Source organism: Orcinus orca, chromosome 4 (genome assembly GCF_937001465.1).
Source record: "Orcinus orca chromosome 4, mOrcOrc1.1, whole genome shotgun sequence".
In the NCBI taxonomy this organism is placed as follows: Eukaryota; Metazoa; Chordata; class Mammalia; order Artiodactyla; family Delphinidae; genus Orcinus; species Orcinus orca.
This window is the reverse complement of record NC_064562.1, coordinates 122,520,902-122,537,762: the sequence shown is the minus strand read 5'-3', so window position 1 is coordinate 122,537,762 and position 16,861 is coordinate 122,520,902. Positions and strand designations below refer to the sequence as shown.

The following is a 16,861-nucleotide window of genomic DNA, read 5'->3' as shown; positions in this document are numbered from 1 at the left end:
CTCTATTTTTAGTTTCTTGAGGAACCTCCATACTGTTCTCCATAGTGACTGCACCAACTTACATTCCCACCAGCAGTGTAGGAGGGTTCCCTTTTCTCCACACCCGCTCCAGCATTTGTTATTTGTAGACTCTTTAATGATAGCCATTCTGAGCAGTGTGAGGTAGCTTTGATTTGTTTTATGCTTCTTTTGATTTATTTTCTTGTTATTCTTCTAGCTTTTTGAATTGAGTGTTTAATTCATTTGTTTTAATTTATAACTTTTATTGATATAGGTATTTAATGCTATAAACTGGTGAATGAAAGAAAATAATTATTATCCTTTTTCTTTTCTATATGATCTATGCCTCAGGGTAAAAATGAAAGGGATAGAGGGATGTGGATGGAACTTGGACTTCTTTGACTATATGTCGTTGCAAGTATTTGACTTGGGTACAAATAGTTGGCTGACCAAATAATTTTTAAAGGAAGGTTTCTCTTTATAAGTCTATTCCAGTTAATAAATAAAGAAGAAATGATACGGCTTCCCTGGTGGCACAGTGGTTAAGAATCTGCCTGCCAATGCAGGCTACATGGATTCGAGCCCTGGTCTGGGAAGAACCCACATGCCATGGAGTAACTAAGCCCGTGTGCCAACATCTACTGAGCCTGTGCTCTAGAGCCCACGAGCTACAACTACTGAGCCCGTGTGCCACAAGTACTGAATCCTGTGTGCTTAGAGCCCACAGTCTGCAACAAGAGAAGCCACTGTAATGAGAAGCCTGTGCATCGCAATGAAGAGTAGCCCCCACTCGCTGCAACTGGAGAAAGCCCACGTGCAGCAGTGAAGACCCAATGAAGCTAAAAATAAATAAATTTTAAAATAATTTAAAAAAGAAATGATAGAAATAGAATATTACCATTTTGTGAATCCCCCAAGTTAATGAATCTCAACGATAATCATCAATGACTGATAAAATTGCACATACACAAAAGAGAGAGAACCAGACATTGTGTATCTCCTGGTGGAAGTACACAGTGTCAGCAGTGAAGCCCCACCCCCTTCCCTCTCCAAAACAGAAAAAAATCAAACTTGAATGTGATTAAGCCTCTGAATCTAACTACCAATTCATAAGCAATATGAGGAATAGAAGAACATGATAAATGACACTGGATCAGCAAAACGAGAGTGTGTGAAACTCTACAAGACAATCTGGTTAGTTTTTCTTAATAAATAAATGGCAAGGAAAAAAAAGAATTGGAGGGAGGAAAACTCTAGATTAACAAATCTTAAAATATGTCAGTCAATTCATATACTGTATTTGAGTGATGATTTAAACAAATAGTACAAATAATTGGAAGACAATCAGGAAAATGTGAAAGCTGACAAGATATTTGATCACGTGAAGGAATTATATTAGTCATAATAATTATATTTTAGTTATGCTGAAAAAGAGCACTTATCTTTCAGAAATACATACCGAACTGTGATATCGTATTTGCTTCAAAATTATTCATTGAGGGGCTTCCCTGGTGGCGCAGTGGTTGAGAGTCCGCCTCGATGCAGGGGACACGGATTCGTGCCCCGGTCCGGGAAGATCCCACATGCCACAGAGCGGCTGGCCCTGTGAGCCATGGCCGCTGAGCCTGCACGTCTGGAGCCTGTGCTCCACAACGGGAGGGGCCACAATAGTGAGAGGCCCACGTACTGCAAAAAAAAAAGAAAAAAAAAATTATTCATTGAGAAGGGGCGTGGTAGTGAGTGAGTATAAATGAAACAATACTGATTATAATTATTGAAGCTAGGTGGTAGATTCTTATGCTATTTTCTTTATTTTTGATATGTTTAAAATTTTCTATAAAATGCATATAGAAACCTCAGTATACAAAATACAATCCCTCAGTAAGTAATAATAAGTCATGCTTTTAAAAATGTATTTACCTTTCAGTGAATAATATTAAAATTCATTCTACTACAAAAAAATACATATATATATATATTCCTGGTTGTGAAGAAATTAGAAAACCTTCTTAAGACTATGCATTGCCTTATGAGGCAGATTTGGAACTTAATGGTGCCAGAGGCATGATGATAAATGTTTAACAATCAGCTCTCCAAAAATGAGCGTGGGGGAAGTAGTGATATGTGATTTGTAGCATTTGCTATTTTCCCTGGTGTAAATATTCCCACCAAGGCAGATTTCAAGGCTACCAACTTGACATCACTGGAATTTGGAGAGATGTGCACAACTGGTTCTCAGGGCAAGCCAGTATAAGCTGGCTCCAGCTTACTGTTTCATGGTCCACATTAAAAGACCTAGGAAGTCTTCAGGCAGCTATTGGAGCATTTGATGTTGCTGCCATCCCCTCCACATACAGAGTTGGTCCCAGAGACTCCTGCTCTGTTAAGCCATTGATCCAAATCACTTGCTCCTTAAGTTGTATAGGTAACCTAGCTGGGTGGTGATGAGTTCAGTTTTTTGTAACCTGACTTTTCTTCTAGTATGTTGTGTAATCATCCATCAAATATTTACAGAATTTCTTTTTTTAATTGAAGTATAATTGATTTATAATATTAGTTCAGAGGTACAGCATAGTGATTCAGTATTTTTATAGATTATATTCCATTAAAAGTTATTACAGGATAATGGCTATAATTCCCTGTGCTATACAATACAACCTTGTTGCTTATCTATTTTTTAAAATATTAATTAATTAATTTTATTATTTATTTGGCTGCACTGGTCTTAGTTGCAGGACGTAAGATCTTCATTGCCAAGTGTGGGATCATCATTGCGGCACAGAGGATCTTTAGTTGTGGCATGCAGGAGCTTTTTCTTTAGTTGTGGCATGTGGGCTCTTTAGTGGTGGCATGTGGTATCTAGTTCCCTGACCAGGGATTGAACGTGGGCCCCCTGCATTGGGAGCGTGGAGTCTTAACCACTGGACCAAGAGGGAGGTTCCTGCTTATCTATTTTACACATGGTAGTTTGTATTTCTTAATCCAATACTCCTAACTTGCCCCTCTCTCCTTCCCTCTCCCCTCTGATAACACCTAGTTTGTTTTATGTATCTGTTTCTGTTTTGCTATATACATTCATTTGTATTATTTTTTAGATTACTCATATAAGTGATATGATACAGTATTTGTCTTTCTCTGTCTGACTTATTTCACCAAGCATAATATTCTCTAGGACCATCCACATTGCTACAAATGGCAGAATTTCATTCTATTTTATGGCTGAGTAATATTCTTTTATATATATATAAAATATAATATATATTATAATATATAATATTCTTTTATATATATTATAAATATATATCACATCTTCTTTATCCAATTATCTATTGATGGACACCTGGGTTGCTTCCATACCTTGGCTGTTGTACTGCTATGAATATTGGGGTGCATGTATCTTTTTGTTTTTTTTGTTTTTTTTAACATCTTTATTAGAGTATAATTGCTCTACAATGGTATGTTAGTTTCTGCTTTATAACAAAGTGAATCAGTTATACATATACATATGTCCCCATATCTCTTCCCTCTTGCATCTCCCTCCCTCCCACCCTCCTTATCCCATCCATCTAGGTGGTCGCAAAGCACCGAGATTATCTCCCTGTGCTATGCGGCTGCTTCCCACTTGCTATCTGTTTTATGTTTGGTAGTGTATATATGTCCATGCCACACTCTCACTTTGTCCCAGATTACCCTTCCCCCTCCCCGTATCCTCAAGTCCATTCTCTAGTAGGTCTGTGTCTTTATTCCTGTCTTACCCCTAGGTTCTTCATGACATTTTTTTTTCTTAAATTCCATATATATGTGTTAGCATACGGTATTTGTCTCTTTCTGACTTACTTCACTCTGTATGTCAGACTCTAGGTCTATCCACCTCATTACAAATAGCTCAATTTCATTTCTTTTTATGGCTGAGTAATATTCCATTGTATATATGTGCCACATCTTCTTTATCCATTCATCTGATGATGGTCACTTAGGTTGTTTCCATCTCTGGGCTATTGTAAATAGAGCTGCAATGAACATTTTGGTACATGACTCTTTTTGAATTATGGTTTTCTCAGGGTATATGCCCAGTAGTGGGATTGCTGGGTCGTATGGTAGTTCTATTTTTAGTTTTTTAAGGAACCTCCATATTGTTCTCCATAGTGCCTGTATCAATTTGCATTCCCACCAACAGTGCAAGAGGGTTCCCTTTCACCACATGCTCTCCTGCATTTATTGTTTGTAGATTTTTTGATGATGGCCATTCCTGACCTGTGTGAGATGATATCTCATTGTAGTTTTGATTTGCATTTCTCTAATGATTAATGATGTTGAGCATTCTTTCATGTGTTTGTTGGCAATCTGTATATCTTCTTTGGGGAAATGTCTAATTAGGTCGTCTGCCCATTTTTGGATTGGGTTGTTTGCTTTTTTGATACTGAGCTGCATGAGCTGCTTGTGTATTTTGGAGATTAATCCTTTGTCAGTTGCTTCATTTACAAATATTTTCTCCCATTCTGAGGGTTGTCTTGTCATCTTGTTTATGGTTGCTTTGCAAAACTTTGAAGTTTCATTAGGTCCCATTTGTTTATTTTTGTTTTTATTTCCATATCTCTAGGAGGTGCATCAAAAAGGACCTTGCTGTGATTTATGTCATAGTGTTCTGCCTATGTTTTCCTCTAAGAGTTTGATAGTGTCTGGCCTTACATTTAGGTCTTTAATCTATTTTGAGTTTATTTTTGTGTGTGGTGTTAGGAAGTGTTCTAATTTCATTCTTTTACATGTAGCTGTCCAGTTTTCCCAGCACCACTTATTGAAGAGACTATCTTTTCTCCACTGTATATTCTTGCCTCCTTTATCAAAGATAAGGTGACTATATGTGCATGGGTTTATCTCTGGGCTTTCTATCCTGTTCCATTGATCTATATTTCTGTGTTTGTGCCAGTACCATACTGTCTTGATTACTGTAGCTTTGTAGTATAGTCTGAAATCAGGGAGTCTGATTCCTCCAGCTCCATTTTTCTTTCTCAAGATTGCTTTGGCTCTTTGGGGTCTTTTGTGTTTCCATACAAATTGTGAAATTTTTTGTTCTAGTTCTGTGAAAAATGCCAGTGGTAGTTTGATAGGGATTGCATTGAATCTGTAGATTGCTTTGGGTAGTAGAATCATTTTCACAATGTTGATTCTTCCAATCCAAGAACATGGTATATATCTCCATTTGTTTTTACTGTCTTTACTTTCCTTCATCAGTGTCTTATAGTTTTCTGCATATAGGTCTCTTGTCTCCTTAGGTAGGCTTATTCCTAGATACTTTATTCTTTTTGTTGCAATGGTAAATGGGAGTGTTTTCTTAATTTCTCTTCAGATTTTTCATCATTAGTGTGTAGGAATGCAAGAGATTTCTGTGCATTAATTTTGTATCCTGCAACTCTACCAAATTCATGGATTAGCTCTTGTAGTCCTCTGGTAGCATCTTTAGGATTTTTTATGTATAGTATCATGTTATCTGCAAACAGTGACACTTTTACTTCTTTTCTGATTTGGATTCCTTTTATTTCTTTTTCTACTCTGATTGCTGTGGCTAAAACTTCCAAAACTATGTTGAATAAGAGTTGTGAGAGTGGGCAACCTTGTCTTGTTCCTGATCTTAGTGGAAATGGTTTCCATTTTTCACCATTGAGAACGATGTTGGCTGTGGGTTTGTCATATATGGCCTTTATTATGTTGAGGAAAGTTCCCTCTATGCCTACTTTCTGCAGGGTTTTTATCATAAATGGGTGTTGAATTTTGTCGAAAGCTTTCTCTGCATCTATTGAGAGGATCATATGGTTTTTCTCCTTTAGTTTGTTAATATGGTTTATCACATTGATTGATTTGCGTCTATTGAATAATCCTTGCATTCCTGGGATAAACCCCACTTGATCATGGTGTATGATACTTTTAATGTGCTGTTGGATTCTGTTTGCTAGTAGTTTGTTGAGGATTTTTGCATCTGTGTTCATCAATGACATTGGCCTGTAGTGTTCTTTCTTCGTGACATCTTTGCCTGGCCTTGGTATCAGGGTGATGGTGCCCTTGTAGAATGAGTTTGGGAATGTTCCTCCCTCTGCTACATTTTGGAAGAGTTTGAGAAGAATAGGTGTTAGCTCTTCTCTAAATGTTTGATAGAATTCAGCTGTGAAGCCATCTGGTCCTGGGCTTTTGTTTGTTGGAAGAGTTTTAATCACAGTTTCAATTTCGGTGCTTCTGACTGGCCTGTTCATATTTTCTATTTCTTCCTGGTTCAGTCTCTGTTGGTTGTGCATTTCTAAGAATTTGTCTATTTCTTCTAGGTTGTCCATTTTATTGACATATATTGCTTGTAGTAATCTCTCATGATCCTTTGTATTTCTGCAGTGTCACTTGTTACTTCTCCTTTTTCATTTCTAATTCTGTTGATTTGAATCGTCTCCCTTTTTTTCCTGATGAGTCTGGCTAATGGTTTATCAGTTTTGTTTACCTTCTCAAAGTACCAGCATTTAGTTTTATTGATCTTTGCTATCGTTTCCTTCATTTCTTTTTATTTATTTCTGATCTGATCTTCATGATTTCTTTCCTTCTGCTAACTTTAGGGTTTTTTTTGTTCTTCCTCGAATGGCTTTGGGTGTAAGGTTAGGTTGTTTATTTGAGATTTTTCTTGTTTCTTGATGTAGGATTGTATTGCTATAAACTTCCCTCATAAAACTGCTTTTGCTGCATCCCATAGGTTTTGGGTCATCGTGTTTTCATTGTCATTTGTTTCTAGGCAGCTTTGGATTTCCTCTTTGATTTCTTCAGTGATCTCTTGGTTATTAAGTAGCGCATTGTTTAGCCTCCATGTGTTTGTATTTTTTACAGATTTTTTCCTGTAATTGATATCTAGTCTCATAGTGTTGTGGTGGGAATAGATCCTTGATACAATTTCAATTTTCTTAAATTTACCAAGGTTTGATTTGTGACCCAAGATATGATTTATCCTGGAGAATGTTCCATGAGCATTTGAGAAGAATGTGTATTCTGTTGTTTTTGGATAGAATGTCCCATAAAGATTAATTAAGTCTATCTTGTTTAATGTGTCATTTAAAGCCTGTGTTTCCTTATTTATTTTCATATTGGATGATCCGTCCATTGGTGAATGTGAGGTGTTAAAGTCCCCTACTATGATTGCGTTACTATCCATTTCCCTATTATGGCTGTTAGCATTTGCCTTACATATTGAGGTGCTCCTATGTTGGGTGCATAAATATTTACAATTGTTATATCTTCTTCTTGGATTGATCCCTTGATCATTATGTAGTTTCCTTCTTTGTCTCTTCTAATAGTCTTTGTTTTAACGTCTATTTTGTCTGATGTGAGCACTGCTACTCCAGCTTTCTTTTGATTTCTATTTGCATGGAATATCTTTTTTCATCCCCTCACTTTCAGTCTGTATGTATCCCTAGGTCTGAAGTGAGTCTCTTGTAGACATAATATATACGGGTCTTGTTTTTGTATCCATTCAGCCACTCTACGTCCTTTGGTTGGAGCATTTAATCCATTTACATTTAAGGTAATTATCGATATGTATGTTCCTGTTACCATTTTCTTAATTGTTTTGGGTTTGTTATTGTAGGTCTTTTCCTTCTCTTGTGTTTCTTGCCTAGAGAAGTTCCTTTAGCATTTGTTGTAAAGCTGGTTTGGTGGTGCTGAATTCTCTTAGCTTTTGCTTGTCCATAAAGGTTTTAATTTCTCCATCATATCTGAATGAGGTCCTTGCTGGGTAGAGTAATCTTGGTTGTAGGTTTTTATCCTTCATCACTTTAAATGTCCTGCCACTCCCTTCTGGCTGGCAGAGTTTCTGCTGAAAGATCAGCTGGTAACCTTATGGGGATTCCCTTTTGTGTTATTTGTTGTTTTTCCCTTTCTGCTTTTAATATTTTTTCTTCGTATTTAGTTTTTGATAGTTTGACTAGTATGTGTCTTGGTGTGTTTCTCCTTGGATTTATCCTGTATGGGACTCTCTGTGCTTCTTGGACTTGATTAACTATTTCCTTTCCCATATTAGGGAAGTTTTCAACTGTAATCTCTTCAAATATTTTCTCAGTCCCTTTCTTTTTCTCTTCTTCTGGGACCCCTATAATTCGATTGTTGGTGTGTTTAATGTCCCAGAGGTCTCTGAGACTATCCTCAATTCTTTTTATTCTTTTTTGTTTATTCCTCTCTGCAGTAGTTATTTCCACTATTTTATCTTCCAGGTCACTTATCCGTTCTTCTGCCTCACTTATTCTGCTATTGATCCCTTCTACAGAATTTTTAATTTCATTTATGTTGTTGTTCATTGCTATTTGTTTGCTCTTTAGTTCTTCTAGGTCCTTTTTAAATGTTTCTTGTATTTTCTCCATTCTATTTCCAAGATTTTGGATCATCTTTACTGTCATTATTCTGAATTCTTTTTCAGGTAGACTGCCTATTTCCTCTTCATTTGTTAGGTCTGCTGAGTTTTTGCCTTCCTCCTTCATCTGCTGTGTGTTTCTCTGTCTTCTCATTTTGCTTAACTTACTGTGTTTGGGTGGTCCTTTTCGCAGCCTGCAGGTTTGTAGTTCCCATTGTTTTTGGTGTCTGTCCCCAGTGGCTAAAGTTGGTTCAGTGGGTTGTGTAGGCTTCCTAGTGGAGGGGACCAGTGCCTGTGTCCTGGTGGATGAGGCTGGATCTTGCCTTACTGGTGGGCAGGTCCATGTCTGGTGGTGTGTATTGGGGTGTCTCTGGCCTTATTATGATTTTAGGCAGCCTCTCTGCTAGTGGATGGGGTTGCGTTCCTGTCTTCCTAGTTATTTGGCATAGGGTGTCCAGCACAGTAGCTTGCTGGTCATTGAGTGGAGCTGGGTCTTGACGTTGAGATGGAGATCTCTGGGAGATTTTCACCGTTGGATGTTTCATGGAGCTGGGAGGTCTCTTGTGGACCAGTGTCCTGAACCTGGCTCTCCCACCTCAGAGGCACAGCCCTGATGCCTGGGACCATGAAGAGCCTGTCATCCCCATGGCTTAGAATAAAAGGGAGAAAAAAAAGAAAAAAAAGAAGATAAAGTAAAATAAAATAAAAGTTATTAAAATAAAAAATAATTATTAAAAAAAATTTAAAAGAGAGTCATAAAAAAACCATAAAGAAGAGAGCAACCAAACCAAAAAACAAATCTGCCAATGATAACGAGTGCTGAAAACTATACTAAAATAACAACAAAAACAAAAAATGGACAGACAGAACCCTAGGACAAATGGTAAAAGCAAATCTATACAGACAAAATCACACACAGAAGCATACACATACACACTCACAAAAAGAGAAAAAGGGAAAAAATATATATATATCGTTGCTCCCAAAGTCCACCTCCTCAATTTGGGCTGATGCGTTGCCTATTCAGGTATTCCACAGATGCAGGGTACATCAGGTTGATTGTGGAGATTTATTCCGCTGCTCCTGAGGCTGCTGGGAGAAATTTCCCTTTCTCCTCTTTGTTCTTACAGCTCCAAAGGGGGTTCAGCTTTGGATTTGGACCTGCCTCTGCATGTAGGTCACCTGAGGGCATCTGTTCTTTGCTCAGATAGGATGGGGTTAAAGGAGTAGCTGCTTTGGGGGCTCTGGCTCACTCAGGCCACGGGGAGGGAGGGGTATGGATGCGGGGTGAGCCTGCAGCGGCAGAGGCTGGCGTGATGTTGCACCAGCATTAGGTGCACCGTGTATTCTCCCGGGGAAGTTGTTCCTGGATCAAAGGACCCTGGCAGTGGTGGGCTGCACAGGCTCCCGGCAGGGGAGGTGTGGATGGTGACCTGTGATTGCACACAGGCTTCTTTGTGGCTGAAGCAGCAGCCTTAGCATCTCATGCCCGTCTCTGGGGTCCACGCTGATAGCTCGCGCCTGTCTGTGGACCTCCTTTAAGTGGTGCTCTCAATCCCCTCTCCTCGTGCACCAGGAAACAAAGAGGCAAGGAAAAGTCTCTTGCCTCTTCGGCAGCTCCAGACTTTTTCCCAGACGCCCTACCCGCTAGCTGTGGCGCACTAGTCCCCTTCAGGCTGTGTTCACGCAGCCAACCCTAGTCCTCTCCCTGGGATCTGACCTCCGAAGCCGGAGCCTCAGCTCCCAGCCCCCATCCGTCCCGGCTGGTGAGCAGACAAGCCTCTCGGTGTGCTGAGTGCTGGTTGGCACCGATCCTCTGTGGGGGAATCTCTCTGCTTTGCCCTCCACACCCCTGTTGCTGCACTCTCCTCCGCAGCGCCGAAGCTTCCCCCCTCCGCCACCCGCAGTCTCTGCCCGCGAAGGGGCTTCCTAGTGTGTGGAAACCTTTCCTCCTTCACAGCTCCCTCCCACTGGTGCAGGTCCCGTCCCTATTCTTTCGTCTCTATTTTTTCTTTTTTCTTTTGCCCTAACCAGGTACGCGGGGAGTTTCTTGCCTTTTGGGAGGTCTGAGGTCTTCTGCCAGCATTCAGTAGGTGTTCTGTAGGAGTTGTTCCACATGTAGATGTATTTCTGATGTGTCTGTGTGGAGGAAGGTGATCTCCATGTCTTACTCTTCCACCATCTTGAAGCTCCTCATATGTATCTTTTTGAATTAGTGTTTTTACCATATGCCAGTACCGTACAAGGTGCTGACATTTTGTGATGAGCAAAAGAGACTTTATTTTTTTGCCTACATTGAGTTTGTAGTGTCATTGATGTGGAGACCCATTCATTAAATCCCCCATGAGTATATAATTACCAAACAATCAGTGCTAAATGGGTAAGGACCAAGATTCCATGTCATTGTGTAACTAAGCAGACCTAACCTGTCCACTCTGGAGGCTCAGGAATGGCTTCTCTATGGAAGTGCTATCTGAAGGGAGATTAGAATGTTTCAGAGGAATTAATGGGAATTTGTGAGTGTGGAGATTCCAGGTGGAGGACAGAGTCTGTGTGAAGGTCCTGAGGTAGGAGGAGTGATCAACGGAAAAAAAAAGAGACCAGAGAGGTTGAGAAATAGCCAGCCAAAGGCAGAGTGGTTGGAGATGGGGGAAAAGAGAGCAGAGATCAGATCCTTCATGGGTCTTTTTTTCCTGTGCTTCTGAGACTGTGTAATGTGGCAACTTGGATACAACCAAATGCAATCTCCAGCAGCATGTTTTATTTATAAAATATTCTACTGAAACATCTGCTTTGAACTCCTCAAATATTCACATTCATGTTGTTGATATCTGGAGCTCCTCCATTTTCTTGTGCATTTCCCACAATTTAAACTCATGAGATAAATAAATGTCTAGTAAATGTTCCTGTTATTTACAGGCAGTAATGTTCTAATGTCCAGGCAAGGAAGGCTCTGCCCTGGTCTTCTGCTCTGGCCTTCTTCCAGCCATTCCTCCCCTAAGGGGAAAAAGACTGTGAGGCCAGGAGTTGGTGCCAACTCAGAGCCTCACTCCTACTCCCTTCTGGATTATTCTTTGTGTACATGGGAGCCTTAATTCCCTGCCCAAACAATACCAGTTAACTTTGGGTTAAGTTTTATTGCAAAATAATGCATGCTTTTCGAAAATATAAAAATTTTTAAAAGTAAACATAAAATATCTTTATAGTCCCACCAACCAAAGACAGACACTGTCAACATTTTAGGATAGTTTTACCTAGGATTACCTTATGCTTTATAAAACAATACTGTATAGTTGAGTTTATATCCTATACAACCCCTATTTTAGTTTCCAGTTAATATTATAACATGAAGTTTTCCTATACTATTCAAAACAATGATCACAAAGTAAAACATAATTTATTTAATCGTTTATTATTTGGTTTTCAAGGTGTTTCCTTGCTTAACTCATTAATTATTTACCATTATAATTGTCACAGCATTAAGCGTCTATCTGTGTGCTTAAATGTTGTACACATGTCAGTTTATTTCCTTAGGCTAAATTTCTAGAAGTTAAATTGTATGAGCCTTTTTAAGGCCTTTGACATATATTGCCTACTTACTTGTAGAAATTTTATGTCTTTTCTGTTCTAAACAACAGATTATGAGTATGCTGTGTGCTGATTTCCTCACATTTTCCCTAAAGTTGAGTGGTATCACTGGAAAGAATTCTGCTAATCTGACAGTTATAGAGGTATTGTTTGTATGTGTGCATTATCAGTTCATAGTTCTTTCTCTATTTGTGGAGATGTTGCTGTTTGTTGTGACAGTATCTGTGGGCTCTTTATATGGGAATGATATTTTAACTCTGATATTTTCTGTGACTATTATCTCCTAGTTTGTTTTTTGCCTTCTTATTTTGGTCAGTTTAATTGACATGCAAAATTTAAAACGTTTATGTAATTAAATATATTTATCTTTTATACTGTAATTTTCCCATTGCTTTTAAGCTTAGTGATCCTTCCCTGTGCAGAAATCAAATTACATTCAGCAATACTTACTTTTGTTGCATACAACTTCTGCAGTTAAATGTTTAGTCCACATGGGGTGTACATAGAGTATACACACTGTGTACATTTCAGTGTATGATAAAAACCTAATTTGATCACACATTGATTTCCTCCCAGTAGCTCTCCAGTTGCCTATTGGTCAAGCAAGTTATCTTTGCCCCCTTGGTTTTTGATGTCTCTCTTTTATCAGTTATAAAACACTGAATCAGGCTAACTATTTTGTTTCATTAACCTATTTATTTTTGGACCAGTGTAAGAGTTTAAATTGTAGTAGTGTTAAAATATGCCTATATTGCCCAATTACACTATTAGTTGGCAGAACTATGTCAATGGTTGTGTATCTGAGAGAGCACTAGGAATGGAAAAAAAGCTACTCCTCATGTCCCAGTTGCTCTAAATGCACAATATCCTCCTAGATTTTATGTGTTTGGACTCTGTCCACAGGGTCAAGCAAAATGCTGTCTATACTGTGCAAGCTCAAATGACATTGTCTATTGTCTGCCTGGTCAGAGACCAGCAGGAGAATTGATTTCAGCAGCCATTTTCAGAGAGTATATCAAAGTTCTGCTTTCAAAGCTTGCCAAGGCAATGAAGAGTGGACACATGGAACCAAAGGCTTCTGGCTTTTTGTCTGTCTGGTCATACTTTCTTCTCCGGGAGAGGCAACTACTGTTCTTCTGTGCTAAGCTATTAAGTAAGGAAACTGATGAGATTTTCCCTTTGCTTTGTTTGAATGGTTTATAAATATGTCCACATGAGCTATGGATAAAGTATGGCAGGAGACGTTAGAATGAAGCATAATTGGATTGATGGGAGCTTCGTGATGCATTTTAAAGGTTTACCTGTGAAATCACAAGTAGAGCCCTCTTTAAACTTCTCATACATTAGAACCAGTGATAGCTATCGAACAAGTATTAATTAGAAAAGACCCTGAGGAATCATCTAGTTCAACTCCTTTACTTTATAGAGTAAGGAGAAAGAGAGAGATCCAAAGAAGCTAAGATCTGTTTTCATGGTCACACAGTTAATAAATTAGTACAGATATCTTGTAACTCCTCTTTCAGTCCTCTTCTTATAGTACCCTGACTTCATTAGTTAAAATGACAGTGACAATTTGAGCAATCCCCGAACCTCTAAAACTTATCTTTCTATATACACATAGGTGGAGAGCTTGTGTTTGGAAAATTCCTGGTGAATTGCAATGGGCCTCTTAAGAATCTTCCCATTTTTAATCTCTCTCCCCAGTCCCAAGAAACTAGGCCATAGAATCATCAATTCACTGGAATTTAATAGTTTTTCTTTTTTCTTGTGCTTTGAGAGCAGAATCTCTTAAAACCCAACTCTAAACTCAGGCGTGTGATGTGCTTTCTGATGTCACTTTTAACACAAAAGCCAAAAGTTACCAAACCATCTCAGAATTATTGCCTTTGATGCAGTGTTATAATACAGTGTTTTCACTCCCAACACTGTGAATCACATATACTTTCATCCATTACCTGAAGCTTTATTTTTAACATTTCCATCCTTCATGATAAGAAGAAACAGTTGTTTAAGTTGAAAAGTAAAAATGCAACTATGAGTCAAGAAAAATCTATGTGATTTTGAAGTGGGGAGGGGAGTATTGGAATCCATTTCTTTTCTTGTTTATTCTCAAGAGTGATCACTTTTTCAGGATACCGAAAAACCCCCTCAGCAAGCAAATAGCAAAAGCACGTCTAATTCATGGACCATAACCGTCATATAATTTAAATTAACAGCACCATTACTGAGTAAAGAAACAGGCTCTGCGTTACCTAGCTGTGTACGTCCAACCTTCTGTTATCACGCAATCAGATATTAGATTTTCTTTTTGAGAAGATTTTTTTGTGCTAAATTGCTTGGTGAAGATTTGTTTTTGTGTTTCTCAAAGAAATTCAGCGAGTTGGAGTGTTCCATGGATAAATGGGAGCTTAGGTCTCCAAAGGTCTCTTCTTTATTTCTTTAGTATTAATGAAAGAAATCAAAGGAGGTCATAAAGACAACTCTTATTATCAGAATGTTCTTCAGGATTTTGAACATACTAGAGAAAGAATTCTTGATGTGGCAACATCAAAGCTTAAACTAGTAGGACTTATTGTATTGGCTAGAAGATGATACAATTTTCCTTTTTCTCTTTAGAGAAGGAAAGCTTTGACTATTGCCTAATGGGTTGTATAAATGCTGTCTTTTGTGCTTTGAGTCTGTTATTGCATCTGCATTTTATGAAAATCTCATATTTTGGGTTTCACAGATGGACTCATTTGAATTAGGTATGCTGAAAAGAGTTTTTCCAAATTGTATTATGTAAAAGGCTAATGCAGCAGACTTGACTCAAAATTTTCTGGAACAACGATTAGGCCCAAAGATTCTTAGGATGAAGAAATAGTTGTGGTGAAGAATACCCAGAGCTCCCTCAGGTGGGAGGGGCAAGAGTCCTTCTAGGAAAGGCATGGTTCTTACCTCAAAACAGGTCCATGAAAAAAGCCCGTTGTCTTTCTCACTGACTGACCCAAATTTCTCCGTGCAAAGCAAATAGCTTATGAAATTTGCTTTTAATTTTCAAATGAAATGCATTTGAGTCAACGTCCCAACATACCAGAAAACAGAAAGGAGTTTCATGACATTGAGTGCACTTAGTGCACATTTGCTGCAAAAATTTCATGGAATGGTGTCAACTGCTTCAGAAGAGAAACAGTTTTAAAGAAGAAAAAAGACCCTCAGATATTTTTAGGCCTTCCTTTAAAAAGTGGACAAAGTGACCTTAGGATCCTGGTGAAAATTTGTCTTTAAAAGTAGATGTCAGAACTTCTTAGCTTCCTTCTGTTTTTTACTTGGAAGAATATAATTCTTGTGGTAGTACACAATTCCTGTGAACATATATTTGAAAGAAACATAAAATCTTTGAGGGAGCAATGTACTCAGAAAGGAAGAAGTATGGGGGGGGTATTGGGTGGATGGGATAAGGGAGGAAAGAAAAGCTGAATGGGGTAAAATGAATAGTTTCTAATACACCTCAAGATCCAACTTAAAAAGCAGTTTAGGAAAAAAATAAGAAGAATTGGTCATTTTTTTAGACTATTTTTTTCTATTCTGGGCAAGAGAAGTAATGGGAACATGGGATATTATGATTATTTCTTTCTACCTCTCTCTTCCTCTCTCCAACCTGGCCCCCATCTGCCCTTCCTTCCTTCCTTCCTTCCTTCCTTCCTTCCTTCCTTTCTTCCTTCCCTCCTTCCCTCCTTTCCTCCTTCCCTCTTTTCCCTTTTTCTACCATAACAGACTGAGGAAAGGACATCATCAAGGAAGGGCATATAGGTGGACCTATGAAAAGCAAATTGAGTTACAGTTGCTCTTTGGTATTAAGAAAGAGGTGCTTAGCCTGAAGACCCCTCAGCAATCTAAGGATGAGGTTTGGTGGTTTATGAATTCCCAAAGTTGTCAACATGTGCCTGTTTTCATTTTTTAAGGGATAGAGTGAGCTCTCATCTTTCATCAGATTCTCCAGAGGTTCCATGGCCTAGAAAAGTGTAAGAACCACTGATATACAGCATTTGAAGCAAAAACAATAGTTAGACACTATTATAATTTTTAAATGTTACTGTAGTATACTATGGTTTTCTTTCTTTCTTTCCTTTTTTTTTTTTTTTTACAAGTGGATCAGAGTTTATTAAGTAGGGAGTGGAGAAGGTGCAGCACAACTAGAAGTATGCAACACTCAAACTGAACCGAACCTGAGATTCCTGAAAAAATCTGTCGGTTACACAATTGGCTACTTCTGACACCACTGATACAGGGGCTTGTCAGGGGTGATGAGGGAATAATGCCAGTGGCAGGACCGGCGGTTGCTCCTGGAACTGGGAACGATCTCCGCGGAGCTTTCAAAGGCCAGGCCACCGACTCAGGGTCGAGATTTCGGTATGGATGCAGCCAGACCCGCCAAGATGGCTATGACCATGAAGCCCTGGGGGCAATTCGGGTGGGCATCATGAGCTGGGAGTGCTGGTTCTGACCCCGGTGGAAGCAGTAGAGGCCGTAGGTAAGGGCGGCTGCTGTGCCCAGGCAGCCCATGGGTACCATTGGGTTCTCGCGGGTCTTGCGAAGAAACTTTTCCTTGAAGCTTTCTGAAGTGCTGTGTACACTGGGGCTAAAGCCCTCAATGACTGGGGGCTGCGATGGTTTAAAGGGTGCCTCTGGAGTGACAGGGCCAGGAGTCGCCATGTTTCAGGCTACAGCAGTAGGAGAAAATCAGGACACTAATATGGTTTTCTTAATACACATCTTTTTCAGTAAGTTTTAGATTGTGATTTTTTTTCCAGTTCGTCGTTTGTCTTTTTTTTTTAGTTGTGAGTTTTTCATGTATACTAGTAAAAGAGGATTTGTTTTCTACTTGAAATTTTGAATCTCAATAAAATTAATGCACAAAAT

At 38.8% G+C, this 16,861-nt stretch overlaps 1 pseudogene; it reads right to left on the bottom strand.

Moving 5' to 3' along the window:
* Positions 1 to 16,334: 16,334 nt before the first annotated feature.
* LOC101289890 (HIG1 domain family member 2A-like) lies at positions 16,335 to 16,654 on the bottom strand (annotated as a pseudogene).
* Positions 16,655 to 16,861: the final 207 nt, after the last annotated feature.